The sequence below is a fragment of the Sabethes cyaneus genome, chromosome 3 (assembly GCF_943734655.1).
Source record: "Sabethes cyaneus chromosome 3, idSabCyanKW18_F2, whole genome shotgun sequence".
In the NCBI taxonomy this organism is placed as follows: Eukaryota; Metazoa; Arthropoda; class Insecta; order Diptera; family Culicidae; genus Sabethes; species Sabethes cyaneus.
In genome coordinates, this window is record NC_071355.1 from 49,212,829 (window position 1) to 49,224,343 (window position 11,515).

Here is an 11,515-nt window from a genome sequence, read left to right on the forward strand (position 1 = left end):
TTTCTTACGTTTTAAATCTGTTCATACTGCATCTGCCGTTTATCATAAATTGTTAAACCATAAAACATTACATATTGTAAACCAAACCCTATTAATCTCCATAAGATATTACTCGCTCTTTCATTATGCGGACAGAGAAACAGAGAGAGCAGCAAAACAAAAAGTTGAACAAAGAGTAAAAGAGAGAGCCTAACGGAGGTTGTTCAATTTCGACTGAACACCCTCTTGACGAGTCATACACAAGCATAATTTGGAGGCAGGGAAAACTAAGCCAATAACTCATTTTTTCCCGTTCAGTTGAACAGTTGATTGTGAACATATGCGGGCGATTCTGAATGTTATGCTTTCAAACTGTAGCATAACTCATAAGCTGTTACATACCTCATCGTCCCACACGCTACGGACGTGTCATTCAGTAATTTTGTCATAAAAATGTCAGCAAAATGTCATAACTTGAAAAGTTATTTTGTTATCATAGGTATTTCTTAAATATTTAATTACAATGATTACTAACTTAATGCTTCATCATAATATGGCACAAAAACGAAGAATGCAAGAATCTAAACGGTCACAATACTACCCATCAGTTACGCTTGCCATCAACAGGCAGTAAATGAAACTGTGTACACCGTCTAAGAGAGACCTACACCGTTCAGTTCATCTCTTTTTCGCTTCAGATGGAGAGTGCAGCCGCTCTCTGACATTGGCATGAGCAAAAGCACACTAGCATCCGTAGCAGAAGCAGAAGGCGTCAACCCTGTTGCCACGTTTTCCGCAGCCCATCGGGTGAGGCCTTACAGCTATAGGCGCTTTTTTATGCTCGTCGAGTGTATCATCGTCATTTTTCATACCACTTTCTCTTTCACTCTCCCTGCCCACTCCCTAGCGCGGACTGCTGCTGCTGCCTGCTGCTGACGGATAGGCTTCGAGTGTGGCCGCATTTGGCCCATTTCGCTCGCTACTACCCTTCGCTACCTATCTTTCTATCTAGGTAGGAATGCTCGATTGAAGCGTTTGAACAGCACAAGGTAGGACTGGTCCTCTCGCTTCTACCCTCGTGCAACCGAATGCCGAAGGGATCGGTCAATGCGGAATCAAGCCGAGACCCCTAATTTATACTCGTAAATGATAGCCGACTATAATAACAAGCACAGGAGAACGAGAGGGGCACCGAAACGCTGCTACATCGTATCCTACAGGCCGCAGCTGGGACTGGGACTGTTCGACATCACCAAGAACGGGTTGTTTCGTTTTAAAGAAATCTAAAATGAGGCGTTCCCGCACAAAATTAGTGTGTAGCGAGTGATTGTTGCTACACAAACGGCAACAACCACCCAGTTGGGATGGACCGAAAGTGGGTGGATTCTTCGAATTTTTAATGAAAACTACAAACTGAAACAATAATAGGCATTCCCAATTGGAGCACTTGAGCTGAAATTGTCAATTCATCTTGCCAATCAGCACACTGTCGTAACACTACAAACACATTGAATATATTTTGCTAATTTGATAAGAAAAAGAACTTAAAAGCATAATGTAGTTTAATTTTACCTGTTAGATTCATTTCTACTAATAAAAAAACAAATCAAATAAAATGGTGAATGACCCTTTGGGTTAAAACCACTCAAAAAAAAAAATCAAATAAAAAAAATTAAATTTTATCAGATTTTCTAGCACATGCCACGTAAGACTCGAAAAAAAAGCTAGACACAAAAAAATCCGGATAAACAAAAAATGTCATTTTAAATTTTATGAATAAAATTTCCAAATCAAACGCTCCAAATCAACGAAACGTAATAAAATCCGTATGCATTGTGTCTGGGCCTTTACATACTCGCAATAAAAATCCCGCACTATCTGTTAGAAAGGTAACTGAACTGTTGATTTACTCCAAATCCACTATGCATGACATCCTAGGATCCAGCTGCCAATAGGGTTGCCAAGTGGCCGGTTTTTGGCCGGCCCGACCGCATTGGCGTAGCCAGCGGGCGTAGCGGCCCCTCCAAAAATTTTCCTCATTGGAATTGGAAACCGGGAAAAAACTCAATGTATATGTTCCCGTTGTGTAGATATTTTCTTTTTCACTAGGCATCGCAAAAGCGTAGTTGTCGTCGTCGTCAGTAGCTTAGTAGCCACCCCGGCTCATGCTGTTTCAAGCGTTCGTCTCCATTCAACTACATCTGGACCACTCGTCGCAAATTTCCCACTCACAGAAGTCGCAAATCACTGTCGACCTGGTCGAGCCATCACGTTGAGCCTCCCTGTTCCTGATGCTGTTACACTTGTTAAGGAGAACTATTTTCGTCGCACTGTAGCCTACTGACTTTCACCAGATGACGATGGCAAACTCTCCAAACAGTGCTTGTAGCTAATAATTCATACGTCTCCGTTACTCTCCGCTTTCAGTTTGTACTCCGCCAAATATCGTCCGCAGTACCTTCCGCTCGAGAATAGCGTATGCCTAGCGTTTTGCGAAGGGCTAAGGAAGCCTAATTTCCCGCTTAAATGCGCAACTAGATCTTCTTACTAGTGTTGTTGTCCGTGTGCACCAGCAATCCCAAATACACGAACCCATCTGCCACTTCTACTTCGTCGCCATCAACTGTTACCGTCCGTGAGAGGCACGCGTTTGTTTCCTTTGAGTATTTGGTCTTAGCCGTTTTTACGTTTAGAACACTTGTCCTATAGATTCCGTTTTCGGTGATCCGACGATTGCGATGTTGAAGTGCGTCAAGTGCGATGTTGAATAGTATGCCGCCATCTCAAAGTAACTCGAAAGTATCCCCAAGATGCACACGAAACACAACACTCTCTCTAATGTAGCTCTGCTCAGTTGCTTCAGTTTATTCGGAAAACCGTGTTCGTGCACTATCTGCCATAGCTGGTCTTAACCGACTGTATCGTATGTTGTTTTAAAATCAATAAAGATGTGATGCGCGGACAGGTTGTACTCCCGACATATCTGGTAATTGCGCGGACCCTCATCAAGCCTGCCCGGTATTTTCCTACAAAACCTTGTGCTATCGGTGACAGCCAGAGTAACAAGATCATAATCAAAATATTTTGGAAGGCACCCCCTAGGCCCCCTCCACGGAAAGTTCCTAGCTACGCCAATGCCCGACCGGGTTTTCACCTGCAAAGTCGGTGGCCGGTCAATCCTGCAAAAAGGCCGGTTTTCTGACATATGAAGCCGGATTGGCACTTTTTGCCGGATTTGTTAAATTTTTGATAAATTTATTAGAAATTCTGAGTAGTGGATCATTAAAGATAGCCAGTTTTGCAGTGACAATACTTTGCTTCTGACGGTAATTAAATTGTCCACCAGCACCAGAAGCAACTAGTTGTCACTCTGAAACTATAGCTATGCTATCTCCATTAATCTATTTAATGTTCGTTGTGGATTCGATTCCGGCGACTAACCAAATAATATATCAATAACGCACATTACACATTCCAGGCAAATCCTCTAATAATATGCTGCGACAAAGCAGATAAATTAACTGGATTTATTGAAAATCGAGCCCCGCTTTTCGATCGCCGCTCGTCTTATAACACCTTCAAGCGCAATGTTGAATTGCAGGCAGGAAAGACCATCTCCTTGTCAAAGTCCCCTGCGAGATTCAAATGGGTCCGACAATCCACCCGAGATTCTCACACAGCACTGGATCCCATCCGTCGTAGCCATAATAAGTCTAGTAAGCTTACCCGGAAAGCCGTTTTCGTTCAAAATTTTCCATAGCTCTTGTCGGTTTATGCTATCATATGCGGCTTTGAAATCGATGAACAGGTGGTTCGTGGGGACTCGGAATTCGCGGCACTTCTGGAGGATTTGCCGCAGGGTAAAGATTTGGTCCGTTGTAGACCGACCCTCCATGAAGCCACCCTGGTAACTTCCCACAAATCTATTGGCTATGGGACAGCACTTTGTTGGCGTCATTCCGGATAGTGATTGCTCGGTAGTTCTCACAATCCAGCTTATCACCTTTTTTGTAGATAGGGCAGATAACCCCGTCTTTCCACTTCTCCGGTAGTCGTTTTGCATCCCAAATCTTGCCAATCAGATGATGCAGACAGTCGGCCTACTTGTCCGGGCCCATTTTAATAAGTTCCGCTCCAATGCCATCCTTTCCCGCTGCTTTGTTGTTCTTCAGCCGCTGGATGCCTTCTTTAACTTCCTTTATCGATGGGGGTGGCACATCTTCCTTGCTTGCTACACCAATGTGGTCACAAGAACTGAACCTTTACTGAAAATCAAACCTCTCGTTTCGATATCTGGCTCGTCGGATTACCTCAAGAGCGATGTTGTCATGCAGGATAAGTCGTTAGCAGTATTCTCGCTTCTGTGGACTCTAACAGCCTCTTCCAGCCTAAATTCAAACATACAACGTACCTCAATGCCAACCGGAAGGCAAAATTTTAACATTTGTCTTCTATTTGATTTTTTTTATTGGAGTAAATATTTGATTACTTAAAATACTTAAGGGTAACTATCCTATATCATATTGTGTGTTCAATCACAAGTGGCGACTTTTCAACACTAGTAGAATTGCATTATATACTATTATTATGATTTCTTATGATATGTTACGACAATTAAGATTAAATTAGGGATTAAAACCTACATGTAAGGAAAAAAAATAAAACCTTAACCTAATATCTAACCTAGCTAACTAATGATCTATAAAAAGACCTAATCATCGTAATAGAGGATTGCAACGATTTTTGTAGGAAACTAGAAATAATTTTGTTTGACATAGCTTCTAGGGTTTCAACACCAGTAAGTCTATGTAATTCTAATATACTAAACCAAGGAGGACGCTTCAAAATCATTTTCAAAATTTTATTTTGAATCCTCTGAAGACTCTTCTTCCTTGTAATACAACAACTTGACCAAATATGAACAGCATATAACATTGCCTGTCTAAAAATTTGTTTGTAAATCAATAGTTTATTTTTCAGACAAAGTCTAGAATTTCTGTTAATGAGAGGATATAAACATTTCATATATTTATTAAATTTTGCTTGCATACTTTCAATGTGGTCTTTAAAAGTAAGTTTTCTATTTGTTTTGTTTTTTGTTTAATAAAGAACAGTCAATTTCAACCAAAATAGCTTGTAACTGAAAATAATTCCCCATTTCCTGACTAAACTCCTTACGTTAAGGTTATGTCAGATTTTTTCTTGTAAAAACCAAGGAACATTTTTGGCTACGCCCGTGATATATGATAATGAAAGGTATTTCAATTTGATCCCTTACCAATGACAACTATTTCTGAAGTTTCGTAACAAAAACCCAACTACACAAGTGGCCCGACCTTTACAATAAGCGCTTTTGTAGCATTTCGCCTTACCCTATACCCAAACACCTTACTGGACGGGATTTTGCTAGCCTTCATATGGGGGCACATCACACTTAATATATTTTCAATATTTATCTCGATAATTGCATTTTATAAATCATTTCTTGAAGAAAAGTTCACTGCGCCTGGAAAACTTGATATTACGAATTACTAAAACAGTGAGGCTGGTGCCAATTGGGAATGACTTGGTTTATGGAACTAATTATAAAATATTTTCGAGCGATTTAGTAGAATTCACGATAAAGCGTGAAAAATTTAGAAAAATTCCATTTTTTCTGCTAGATACTTGATATCTGGCTATTAAGCAGTAGAATCATGGGCGTAGCCAAGAAGGGGAGGAAGGGTACAAACCGCTCCGTACGCAAATTTTCAATCAACACCGTTGAAATCAATGTTTTGCTATTAACTTTTACAAAATATTACCAATGTAATGTAAACACAGCAACAGTTGACGTGGATATAATTTTTATCATATAAAGGTGACATTTTGGCAAGAGTTGAACATTTTGGATTTGGTATTCTTCGGAGATGGTCTACATTATCGTTTCACCTCATTGATGTTGTTTCTTCTCGATATAAGTTAGAGACTTGCAGTGTAATTTCAGCTTAAATATTATCACTGTTAAAACATCCGTACAAGATATACATTAGACACTGCTACTGTGCCTGGCTGAATAATTGAGATCTAAATTTAAGTCCAATTCCAAATCGGCTTAAGCCGAAAGCCAAGCAAAAGTTTAAGCTCAAGTCGGTTTCAACTAATACCATTTGTTCTATGATTACTCAAACTTGTTTAACAAATGCTTGTTCCCATCGCATTTCAATTTTCCAGTTAACGGTAAACAGGAATTAATGTTTCAACACTTGCGGTTGAAGCGATGCAAAGAAAATTCACATCCATTTTTTTTGCCAAATGAGCAATATATAGTTTTAGTTTATTCTGAACGATGACTGCATAAATATTTAACTATAAGTAAAAACTAGTTAAAATTATCTTAAGTAAGTTTTTTTATGATCTGGTAATATCCTGATGAATCTCAGTGTACGCTATAAGTTAGTTTAGCAAAATTTCCGTCAGATCTTTAACTAATACTGTAGAATGTTGAGACTGGACTGCAGCTTCCTCTGGTTCCTTAGATATCAAGAAACGCTGTGAATATAGATTTGTTGACTTTGTTTGCCAACTGATACTACAATAATGTTGTTTGTGAGTGATTTCGACCGGATCGAGCCATTTTGCACATTAGGCTCCTCTTTTTCTGGTGCCGGTAGGGTTTGAAGACGATTCGCCTGGGATTCGGGTTGGAGCTATAGCCTCGTGTTTCAAGACTCAGTACTAGCGGGCTCTTTGACTATGCTAGTACTGGTCTTAGAAGTTTTGGCTGACTTGTGTTTTGGACTTGTCTCGCGATTTTTATTCTTCAGCTGAGTTTCGCCAAATTAGGTTTGACTCACTCTTTAGGTTTGAATTCGAATTTAGGTTTGACTCGCTCTTTACTTTTTGTTGGTTTATTGCGATTAATAGCGCATCTTGTAAAGAATCATGCTGAGACATGTTTGTTCAGTGCTAAGGTAACCGTCAGAAGCATCCCTCTGAACTCTGCAGGAATTCTGAGTCGGTCCAAACTTGCAAATGACTTTTATGTCACTTTCATCGTCTGTCGGCTTGCAATGAGATGGCGTATTGAAAATAGACGAGTAGCAAGACTAAAAATCTGCAAATGCATCATTCAATCCCTGCTCCTCTTCTATACTGCCGCTACTTGCATAACAGTCCCATTTCTATCTGTATCATCTGTATTTTCTAACAGTTCAGGTGTACCTCAGGGTAGCATTCTTGACCCTCTTCTTTTCATTATATTCTTCAATGACACAGCTCAAGCCATATATAATGGTCACAGATTAATTTACGCCGATGATTTTAAAATCTTTTTGACGATTCGTAGTATTGAGGATTGTTAACGACTGCAGTCTTTATTGGATAAATTTATGACGTGGTGTAAACTGAATTGCTTTATCATAAACACAGCTAAACGCCAATTCTCTTCGAGTATGCCATCAATGGGCAAGCGTTCAGCAGAGCTGATCACGTTAATGATCTTGGTATCATTTTAGACCGAAAGCTGACATTTGACAGGCATCGTACGGCGATCGAGTCTAAAGCTAGTAGAAAACTTGGATTCAACGTCAAAATATGACGGGACTTCAAGAATCCTCATTACCTGAAAGCATTTTATTTCACTTGTACGTCTTATACTTGAAATTTTTTGGATTTTTTGGTAGTTTGGACTCCGCACCAACTCGATCGGAACTTGCGGGTAAAACGTGTGCAGAGAAAATTCATTCGTCTAGCTTTGCGGGATTTGCTCTGACATGATCGCAACAATCTGCCCCCTTATCCGGACCGTTACTTGGGCTAGACACACTCGAACGACACCGCAAACTACAACAGCTTCTACTTACGGCAAAGTGCTTGCTCAATGGTGAAATAAATTCCCCGAAACTGCCGTCTATGGTAAATTTCCGTGAATCACAACGTGTGCTGAGACCCTCTTCACTCCTTGTAAACCAGATTCACCGGACGAGCTTTGATTATTTTGAACCAACAGCAATTTGTGTCAGAGTATTGAACAGTGTTGATAATCTTTTTGAATTGGGTGATCCTACCCATTTCTTTAAAACTAGAAATGGGAGTATACGCCTATCTCTGTTAGTTTCATTCCAATTTCATTTTAAACATATGGTTTTGGGTGTTGAATTAGTATCTGAAAACCGCACGAACTCATACATCACGCATAGCACACTAGATCACCGCGTACGACGAACACGATCTGACACGTACAAAAGAAACAACAATGTTTTTTTTATAAATTTACGTTTTTCCGCAGGCAGCAGCTCTTGAACTTGTAATGTGAAAAGAATGGATTTTTACCCGGTTCAGCACGCTCTACACCTCTAGGGTGACATGAAGCTGTGCCGCAATTTGCCTGTGCTTGCCTTGAGATCATTTCCCGCGATCCACAAAATTTAATGGTCAATCGCTGACGCCATTTGCCGATGATGAACCCCTCGATGCCTCGTTGAAAACAACGTTGCTTCTCTGAAGCGACGCACAGTGGCGCTCCTCCATACAAAGCTTGGCCAAAAGTCAAAAGTTACTTCAAATCGGCTGAATATAATATCTTTAACTAATTTTGGGGCACTGATTTCAAATTTGGGATCAGAAATCGAAAAAAATGATCGCTCATTAGGGTGTTTCACAAAATTTTATAAAAATAGTTTCGGTTTTTACTTGTTTGATAGTGGTTTTGCCTTTCTACTATATAAATATATAGTATAAAGGTATAGAAATCACTTGGAAAACCGGAAATGGAAAGAAGGTCCTGCGGGCCGAATGTTATATACCATTCGACTCAGTTTCGAAAACTGAGCATTTTCTGTGTGTGTGTATGTATGTGTGTGTGTGTGTGTATGTGTGTGTGTGTGTATGTGACGCTTTTAATCTCACTCACTTTTCTCAGAGATGGCTGGACCGATTTTAATGTTCTTAGTGTCAAATGAAAGGTCTAGGTGTCCCATTGGTCGCTATTGAATTTCATACTGATCGGACTTTTAGTTCAAAAGTTATGTATAAAAATACGAAAAATATGGGACTTCATTATCTCATAGGTCTCTTAACCGATTTGAACAAAATTGATTGCATATGAAAGGGGAGCCTTGCAAAGCCTTAACTTCCAAATTTCATGACGATTGGACTTGTAGTTTGAAAGTTACATAAAGAAATGTGAAAAAATAGTATTTAAAACATATTTATGTCACATATAAGCATTAATTTAATGAAAAACATCACACATTTTATGATTATTTGAAAATTACTGCTGAGATCTATCAAACGAAACTGAGTTATTCAAAATCGGACGCTTCATTCAAAAGTTATTCAAACTTTAACACTTAAGCACCGTATATTAAACCGTTAAAACGTGTGAAATCAAAACATATCAATCAAATGTTGATTGTATTCAATGTATGAGATGTGTGTGATGTATGTGTGTATGTATGTATGTATGTATGTATGTATGTATGTATGTATGTATGTATGTATGTATGTATGTATGTATGTATGTATGTATGTATGTATGTATGTATGTATGTATGTATGTATGTATGTATGTATGTATGTATGTATGTATGTATGTATGTATGTATGTGATGACAATTTGCAATTTTAAAATTTGCAATGAAATTCAAGAAAAGTGAGAAACATGTCAATTGTCCGAAGTTTTTGAAGCCTCTTAGTGGAATACGAACTCTGAAATTAAAGAAAAGAAAAAACTTTTACCGACTAAATTCCACTATTTAATATTTATTCGCGACAGATACGTATACGCTTTGAAATAAGACACTGATGAATCCTGCACGTCGTAGGTGAACTACGTATCTGTTGCAAATAAATATTAAATAGTGGGATTCAATCGAAAAGTTTTTTTCTTTTCTTTGATTTCAGATTTCAATTGTCATTTTCTTCACTTGCTGTTACTCACAATTGTACAAGAAAAGCAAAAAGCGAAGAAAAGCAGTTTATTTAAGCATGTAGGTATAGTGGTGTATAGAATCAAAATTACTAGTGAGTTGATTTTTCCAAATAAATTTGTACAAATTCCAAACAAATTCTGCGCATCAATAGATGCTCTTTTCAATCAATAGATACTAGAGCTTAGAAATGTTATATGAAAAATAGGAAGTAAACGTTGCACGGTAGAAATTTTGTAAGATTTGTTTTCGTTAGTGATATTTTAAAGGACAGATGTCTTATGTCATGTATCATGTTTTAATAAATAAATCAAAAAAAAAAGACAAGCACTGGGAATCATATCGATCGTATTTCCCATTCTCAAGCATGTTTATGGCGCAGCTTTGGCACTATTTTTCGACCTCATCTTGTTTTCCTAACCCTCTAACATTGTAAAAACGATGCGATCAAGCTAATGACTATCTTTTCATGAAAGTACATTCAAAAGAAGCTTAAGTTTTGATTTTCATGCAAAAATAATTATCTGAAGGAGCGCTAGCTAAGAAATAGTTCCATTTCTCGTTTTCATATCTAATGCTCTATTCAGTAATTTTTTTCTAATTCAGATATATTGCAAAATTGAAACCAAGCAAACCAATAGTAAAATTTTGAGATTAATCATTTTGTTGTACAATATCCTTTTTCTTCAAAAGCGAAATATAATAATAATTTTTCTGAACTCTTGTTTTTCAAAGATGCTAACTTTTGAATGCATGGTATTAATATCAAAATATCAAAAAATCTGCTATGAACAAATACTTCATATTGTCAATTCAAAACCAGTTTCGTATGTGGCTCTGAAGCCCGAAAGTTAAGGCCGTCTGCAGACCCGTTAGAGGGTTAATTTCTAATTTTCTATACATATTCATTCAAGTCTGTAAAAATTATCTTTTGTGTTTACATTATTTTTCTATAATTATTATAAAACTAAATAAGGTGTTCATCAAGTAACATAAATGACGCTTACATGTATTTACGCACCCAAGGAAAGAAAATATAATTATTCTACACAATACATTGTGAATTTTACTGGCAAATAAGGATTTTGAGGAATATGGAACGGATATTTAAAAATATAGTCTAATATAACATCTATACATCTACAATTAAGTTCCTGAGAAATTAAATAATGATTATTGTGGCAGTAGAAAGGCTAGGTCACGCCGCTAGGTGGATTAATTCGGGTTTTTGTTTTTGAGATGGCAAATTTTATATTTGCCGTTGAAAGCATAAAAAACTTGTATAATAATGCATTAGGGTGGTTCACAGACCATAAAAAAAATATTACAAAAAAAAACTTTAGTAAATTGCGATATCCACTAAACTCGTTCATACTATGGAATAAGCTCTTCGAAGCGTCATCGTAAGATATCTTCGCTATATAAAAATAAATTCAAATCGGTTCAGTAATTCAACAGCTACGAATTTTTAAAGAAAGAAAATTGGTCAAAAATAATGATTTTTGGTACCACCCTAACTCAGAAAAAGACACCCTAAGAGCCAAGTGAAAAGTCTGGGGCCTTAAATTTTCCGAAAAGAAACAGCTACACAAAATTTGAACAAACTTGGACCGTTTTTAATTGGG